Source organism: Malania oleifera, unplaced genomic scaffold, assembly GCF_029873635.1.
Source record: "Malania oleifera isolate guangnan ecotype guangnan unplaced genomic scaffold, ASM2987363v1 ctg214, whole genome shotgun sequence".
NCBI lineage: Eukaryota > Viridiplantae > Streptophyta > Magnoliopsida > Santalales > Ximeniaceae > Malania > Malania oleifera.
In genome coordinates this window covers 8,359-16,716 of record NW_026651780.1, presented here as the reverse complement: position 1 = coordinate 16,716, position 8,358 = coordinate 8,359, and positions in this window count along the sequence as shown.

Genomic DNA, 8,358 nt, shown 5'->3' with positions numbered 1-8,358 from the left:
AGAGCAAGATGAAAAAAAAAACAAAGCAAACTAAAGAAGAAGAAGAAGAAGAAAGGAGAGGAGAGCCGGCTGGGGGCAGTGCCCAACACCAGAGAAAGGAAAAAAGGAGAGAATAAAAAGGGGAAATTTGGTGCCCTAGGATCCGGATTACCCAGCCCGACCCGTTTGCAACGGGTTGACCCGGCAACTTGATTTTTTTATTTTTTTAATTCTCTGTTCGTTGCAAATTCTGTTCTTCTGGAGCCCGTATCTCACAAAACTCAAAACAAGAAAATTCTAGATGATCCTTTCCTCTTTCTCCAAAAATTTGAATCGTCTCGATCGGAGCTCGGACGGAAAAGTTATGCATGAAATACAAATAGGTGTCGGTTTTGATTCCTGGGAATTTTTCCTGCGACAAAAAAATTACCAAAACTTCATAAATAGTGCAATAAAGTTCAAGAATAATAATTTTGGCACTTTGTTAAAATATTGAACAAATTTGGACATTTAATTAAAAATATAAATCGTAAAGCCCGGGTTAAAAGCCCAATTACGCAGTTTTGACGCGTAATCACACCCCCCAACTAACGTTTTGCTAGTCTCTAGCAAATGACGTGAATGAATCTTAGGGTGGTGTGTAGAACTATATACTCCGGTGATCATGAAATCAATGCACATGAGACATAATTATACCACTTCACATACAAGAACATAACTGAATTTCACACAAGCTCGTTCATATTCAATGCACACGACTCCAAAGCACGTCACTCATGCAAGTTTCATCGTTTATATGTGATTTGAGAGTAGTGTACTCACATAAAGTTAATCAGTGGCACATTCAGAGTTAATGCAAGCATATAAGTTCGAGTATAAACAGGTAAACTCTCGAGGTGTGTGTGATGTGTGTGACTCAGTACACCTAGGACGCTAGTGGACACCTACAGAACGGTTGCTTTGACTCGGCCTAACTGGTATACCCTCAAGAACATTCAAAGAAAATGGGTTCACTCATCATATGTGAGGAGGAGTGTCGCGATCAAACATCCCACATATTAAAAGGAACAATGCTAAGTATATGGAGTGGACTAGTCTGGAAAGGATCTGACCTATCTATGAGGTGTCGGGTCCTTCACCCTAGCATCTTCTCACTTACTCGCCATATCCAACTGAGACCACCCTAGATCAACTCATTCACAAACTTGTCGTGAATACATCTGAGGCATTAACCGGTTGAAGCATCTTCATACGTGGAAAATATGTGTCGTCCTTGACTTTTTGTGATATGTATTTGGGCCGGCATTGACATTTCATTTCATGCACATATGTATTGCTTATTCTTTATGTCTGCTCATTCTTTATTTTCTGTCTTTTCTTGAGCAATAAGGACAATATTAACACTTCTTTTGTAATCTTCACACCATCAATGGGAATTGAGCTCGAATAGGAGTTCATGAATTAAGTCTATCTCTAGGGGTGGCTCAGCCTTCACATTTTGAGTAGGCTACAAGACCTAGGTTTCTATCTCCCCACTAGGTGTCACCTCTAGGCTAGCAAATCAAAAATAAAGACTAGTGTACAAGGAATCATCCAGAAAAAGAGAATTGAGTTCTATGAACTCTGATTTGATATTAACGCTCAAAAGGACGATAAATAGCTCAAGAATATCTCACAAGGTGTCATAGTCGCCACAGGTGTTCTCTCAATGTTCACAGGAAACCCTAAGTGCAATGAATCACATGAATGTGTTTATTTAGCCTCGTGACATGCATGTAGATACAGGAAATTATATAGTCAAATTAACACGAATGTACTACCAATCGATTCTTCATGGAGTCATAAGATCATATAGAGAGAAACTACGCATGATTGACTCAAGTGTGTAATTCGTAAGTTAAACATGAGTATGTGAAAGGTATACAAAGTGTTAAGCATGTCATAATGCAATGTAATTCCTCAGTGCTCCTCCTTTCTTTCTCTCTTTCTTTTTGATTTTTTTTTTGATTTTTTGATTTTTTTTGTTTTTTGTTTTGTTTTTAAAACCCAGTACGTGTACGTGCACAGTGTCACATGCGAATGCTCATCCCCCCCCTCAACTAAAATGGAACATTGTCCTCAATGTGAAAGCATAGGGGAAATAGAAAATACTGTGCACGGAAAAAGTAAGGAGTACCTGAGTGGCGAAATAACAAAAATCGAACTACGAGAAAATGGTCCTGAAAACTAACTAAAAATAAAATAAGATAAAATAAAAGGAAAATAAGGGCAAGAAAAACATCACAATTGTCTAGCGGAGGCTCAGGAGGAATTTCATCTGGTGGCCGCAGGTCTATAAATTGCATCGGCGGTTCTCCAAATTTGAGCCGCCACAATCGATCAGTTGTTATACCTGCACGAAAATCAACTTCAAATGAATTAATGCGTGTCAAAATACCAAACAATTTGTGTGCAGGTCGACCCTCGTGTGTGGATAAGAAAGGGTCTTTATTCAACATTGTGTCCAGGAAATGTGCTTCTTTACGAACTAACGGTTGAGAGAAAGTGATCGGAATAATTACCTGCAGTTCTTCAAAAGCATTAACATTAGAGGTTTTACCTGGTTCTTTAAAAATTATATACTCACCAGACTGGTCACCCTCTTTATCGGGTGTACATATCATCATACCACTACAAGAGTCTGCCTCTACATTAGACTCCTTAACATCTGATTCAGGCGGGAGTGACGATTTCACAATTTCTGAGCTCGAAGTAGGAGGTACCACAGGTTGGTACTCCGTATGAGTATCAGTCTCATCATCAACTAAATGCTTCGCTTGTGGCCCCGTTTCCTCTAATTTTTCTTTAACCTCTTCTGGTTCAGCCATGACTTCTAGTGCTGGGACAACTGGTTGTTCGACGATGAGCATCTCAGGCTGGGGAAATTCTTTCTCGCTTCTCGAAGTAGTGGTGACCTCTGCTATCTCAAGAGAAACATCGTGTATTTGTTGGTGTGGCGGCTGGTACTCTTGAAAACTAGGTTGAGGTTCCACGGGCAATTCTTCGTTTTCTAAAATGTCCAACTGCGTGCTTATCGCATTAATGGTATCCCGCAATTCATTATTATGATCGACTTGAGTTTGCATGAACTGCTGGAGCATCTTCGCCATCTGTGTTATGCTATCCTCGAAAAGGTCTGACGACGTACAACTCAGAGAGATCTATTGTGGCTGATATTGAGGCGGAGGGTTGTTTGGGCAGTTTGATGGTTTATATGCATCACCACCACTAATTGTGCTGATAGGATGTGTAGTCATGGGTGCCTGAGTGTATTGTGTGTAGCACTGTGGGACATTGTCAGCTAAGTAATCAAAGAATGATAATACCTGATCTGGATCCTCGCTAACGGGCTCTCCATTAGATATAGTCTGGACAAAACACTTGCAATCAGGGGTAAGAGCAGCATAAAAATAATCAGCTAACCTCCATGAATCAAACCTATGATGTGGGCAAGTGCTTAGTAGATCCTTGAATCGCTCCCAGCAAGCCCTAAATGTCTCGTCATCCTGCTGCACAAAATTAAGAATCTGTTCTTGCAAAAATTGAGTTTTCCGTGAGGGACAAAATGCATGTAGAAATTCACGCTCCATATCAGTCCAATTAGTGATAGAGTGAGGTCTCAAGGAATGAAATCAAATCAGTGCCCTATCCTGCAAAGTAGCAAGAAATAAATTTAGTCTAGTAGATTCGTCAGCTCTAGCATGAGAGAAAAACATGTTGCAGGTTAATTCAAACTCTGCTAAGTGCTGATATGGGCACTCAGATTCCGTCCCATAGAACTCGGGTAGCAGTGACGTCCTCCCGCACTGCATCATGAAATTAAGTTCATCATAGGGTAAAATAGTAGAAGAGGATGTAGTGGCATATTCAAGCTGCATAAAATCCATTATCATGCACGGTGCAGGTGCAGCCATGTTTCAAAACTCAAAATTTTTTTCTGTTTTTGTTTTCTATTTTTTTTTTATTTTTCAAAAAACTAACAAAAATGACGGGAAAAACGCAAATTTGAGACTAAGACTGACATTCCCCGGAAACGGCGCCAAAAACTTGACTCACTCGAAAAATGAGCAGCTCGAAAGCTATCCCAAGTATAGGAGTTCTGTCGTGTAATATTAAGCCCAAGGGCTAGATCGTCTCCTCAGGGAATGCGTTTAATCTCAAATCTTACGTTCTTCCAATCGAAAATAAATTTGTACTGAACTCAGTTCAGATTCAGGGTTTTTCAAGATTGTTCAATTTCACTTTTGATGAATTAAATGACACGTAATTTAAAACTCTAAACTAACATGCACTAAATAAAAGAAAACAAGAATAGAAACCCTAGTTTACTTAAAGAAACATTGGGACACGCACTAATTAAAAATGGGAACTACAAATAAGGAATTAAAACACGCTAGAATGGAAACTCTAATCTACCTAAGGAAACATCGACACACGCACTAATTAAAGATGGTAACCTAGAACATGGAATTAAAAACACCCAATAGAAACCGAACAAAATTACGGAATTAAATGAAGAATCACAATTTAAACACAAACACGGATTCAACGAGAATTTAAAGCACGCAAACAATGACGAAATATAATGAAAACATGAGTTTTTGCTCAACCCGACCCTAACTAAACCATGCTTCGGTAAAAAGACTGAATTTAAAAAAAAAAACAACTTCAAAACAAAAACACTCTTTTTTTTTCATTTTATATTTTCTCTTTTCATTTAATTATTTAGTTAGAAATAAAACGGAATTTAAATTGAAGGACCAATAAACAAATAAAAGAAACTAAATCAAATTCTTTCAACCTAATGACAACATTAATTAAGAGAACATAAACATAAAACAAAAATCAAAATTAAACTTCACTCAAAAAAATTAAAAATTACTTTACAACCATTCAAAATAAGGTTTTCAAAACTCTACTAACTAACTAAATAAGAAGAAAGGAGTTATTTTGCTGCAATCAACAATAAAAGAAAGAGAAAAAAAAAATAGAGAAAAAGAGAGAGAAAGAGCCGGAAAGCTGGCTGATCTTGGAAGGGATTCTCGGCTGCTGTCAGTGCCGGAGTGGTGTTGTGGAGCAGCTCTGCTGTTGTGGCGTCTGCTAGCAGCAAGTTGCTGCTATGTTGCTGCAAGGAGGGACCTCTCTGCTGTGCTGGAACAGAGTGGACAGCAGGGGCTGTCGTGGCTGGATGATGCCGAGAGAAGAGGGCTGCTGGAGTTGGAATTGCAGAGGCTTTGGATGCTGTTTGAAGCCTGGAGAAGTTGCTGCAAGCTGCTGTGCCATGAAGGTCTGGTAGCTAAACTGAGAACAAGAGGGAGAGGAAGAGCAAGGGAAGAGAAGAGAGCAAGATGAAAAAAAAAAACAAAGCAAACTAAAGAAGAAGAAGAAGAAGAAGAAGAAGAAGAAGAAGAAAGGAGAGGAAAGTCGGCTGGGGGCAGCGCCCAACACCAGAGAAAGGAAAAAAGGAGAGAATAAAAAGGGGAAATTTGGTGCCCTAGGATCTAGATTACCCAGCCCGACCCGTTTGCAACGGGTTGACCCAGCAACTTGATTTTTTCATTTTTTTAATTCTCTGTTCGTTGCAAATTCTGTTCTTCTGGAACCCGTATCTCACAAAACTCAAAACAAGAAAATTGTAGATGATCCTTTCCTCTTTCTCCAGAAATTTGAATCGTCTCGATCGGAGATCGGACGGAAAAGTTATGCACGAAATACAAACAGGTGTCGGTTTTGATTCCCGGGAATTTTTCCTGCGACAAAAAAATTACCAAAACTTCATAAATAGTGCAATAAAGTTCAAGAATAATAATTTTGGCACTTTGTTAAAATATTGAACAAATTTGGACATTTAATTAAAAATATAAATCGTAAAGCCCGGGTTAAACGCCCAATTACGCAGTTTTGACGCGTAATCACTTAGTTGTGAGTGCATACGAAAGTATAGGATGTGGTATGGGTAGAGTTGATTGAGGGTTGTTTGGTTGTTAGATCGGGATTTGTAGACGGTATTCCTTGTTTTTCCTAGGACGACGATTCCAGTAAAAGCAGGGCTGATCATTGATGACTTTCGTGTCGGTGTGATAGGACAGACCTAGGCCTGGTAGGGAGTAGTTAACACGATTAGTGTAGATCATTGTGTTAACTGTATGTGTCATAGGGATACAGATAGATTCCTATTGTTCTGCAGAATGGAGCCCAAGGATAATGACCTGGGAAGTGGCTCCAAGGAGACTGTGAGTGATGAGTCTCCTTCTGTGCCTTGAGGTTTGACAAGGCAGGTATTGCGGGAGAATGGGCAGAGTGTAAGGAGACGCGAGCGCTCTCTTGTTGCTGCGGGGTGCACCATTAAGAGGTTCACACGCATGCATCCTCCGACGTTCTCTAGAGGACCTGACCTGACGATAGTAGAGGATTGGGTGGATAAGATTGAGAGGATCTTGGAGGTCATGCACTGCACGGATAGGCAACGAGTCCTTTATGCCACCTTACAGCTATCTGGGGAGGCGGGTCGATGGTGGAGTGCAATGAATCTACTGGAGAAGCAGAGAGTTGGTCCTGAGGAGACGTCGTGGTGCCTTTTCAAGGAGGTGTTCTTTGACAGATACTTCCTGGGTTTTGTACGTGATGCAAAGGTAGATGATTTTTCTGCGCTGACTCAGGGGAGTTTGACAGTGCAGGGGTATGCGGCTCGATACATAGAGCTGTCCCGCTTTGTACCATGTTGGATCTCGAGCGAGTATGAGAAGACTCGGAGGTTTGAGAAAGGTTTGAGGAAGGATATTTGTAGATTGGTGGGTATGCTTCAAATCCGTGAGTTCTCGATGTAGGTGGATAAGGCCACGGTGATTGAGACCGGTATCCGAGAGGATGAGGTGGATCAGGAATCGAGGAAGAGGACAGTACCTTCTAGTTCTCAGGCATGATCTCGTCAGGGATCGTGGAAGAAGAGGAGCAAGGGCTCGGGTTACCATTAGAATACCGAGCGCTAGGATTCTCAGATGAGGCAGACTGGTGGTCGTTGTTCCAGGTGCCAGAGACGACATGAGGGTGAGTACCGGTCATTTAAGGGTAATTGTTACAACTATGGCCAGCCAGGTCACATGGCTCGTGATTGTAGCGCACCGAGACGGGATGTGCCTGCATCTAGTGTGAACCGAGGGAGTAATTAGATACCTCAAGGGACCATTCAGATGAATACAGTTCCAGCCAAAGTATACTCTCTTACTCCAGCGAACGATGAGCATACAGGTAACGTGGTGATAGGTACCTTATTATTGCTTTTGAATAAAGTTTCTATTTTTTTTTATTCGAGTGCGACCCATTCCTTTGTGTCTATGAATTTTATGAGACGGTGTGGGGTTGAGACCCGATATATAAATGAGATGTTATCTGTTACTATGCCATCTAGGAGTGTATCATTCTGTAGGAAGATGTTGGTAGACTACCCAGTAGAAATTCAGGGAAAGCTGCTACCAGCGAATCTTGTGGTATACGACATGTCGAGGTTTGATATCATTCTGGGGATAGATTGGTTATTCTCCAGTTATGTTGTGATCGACTGTCATAGGAAGGTGGTAGTTTTTAGACCTCTTAGGGAGCAGGAGTATGAATTTTTGGGATCGTGTGTGCGTCCTGCGCCACAGATTCTGTCGTCACTACAGGCGAGGAGGCTACTCTTGGATGGATGTCAAGGGTACCTAGCTTGTATTAAGGAACCGCTGCGGGATGAGTGGAGACTCGAGGACATTTGAGTAGTCAGCAAGTTCCCGGATGTGTTTCCAGATGATTTACCCGGTTTACCTCCGGATCGTGAGGTGGAGTTTGCGATAGAGTTGCTGCCCGATAAGTCACCGATCTCTAAAGCTCTGTATCGGATGGCTCTAGTAGAATTATGGGAGTTGAAGGAGCTGTAGGAATTACTGGACAGGGGTTTCATTCGACCTAGTGTTTCGCCCTGGGGAGCTCTAGTATTGTTTGTGAAGAAGAATGACAGGTCGATGCAGATGTGCATTGATTATCGGGAGATTAATAAAGTAACTGTGAAAAATTGCTATCATTTACCTCGTATAGATGATCTTATTGACCAGTTGCAGGAAACGCGGGTCTTTTCGAAGATCGACTTGCGGTCAGGATATCATCAGGTGAGGGTTAGAGCAGAGGATGTGCGAAGACTGCTTTCCAGACCAGATATGGCCACTACGAGTTCTTAGTCATGCTGTTTGGGTTGATGAATACTCCGGCAGTGTTCATGGATCTGATGAACAGGGTTTTCCATGAGTACCTAGATCGATTCGTAGTGGTATTCATTGATGACATTTTGGTATACTCGAGGAGTACGAA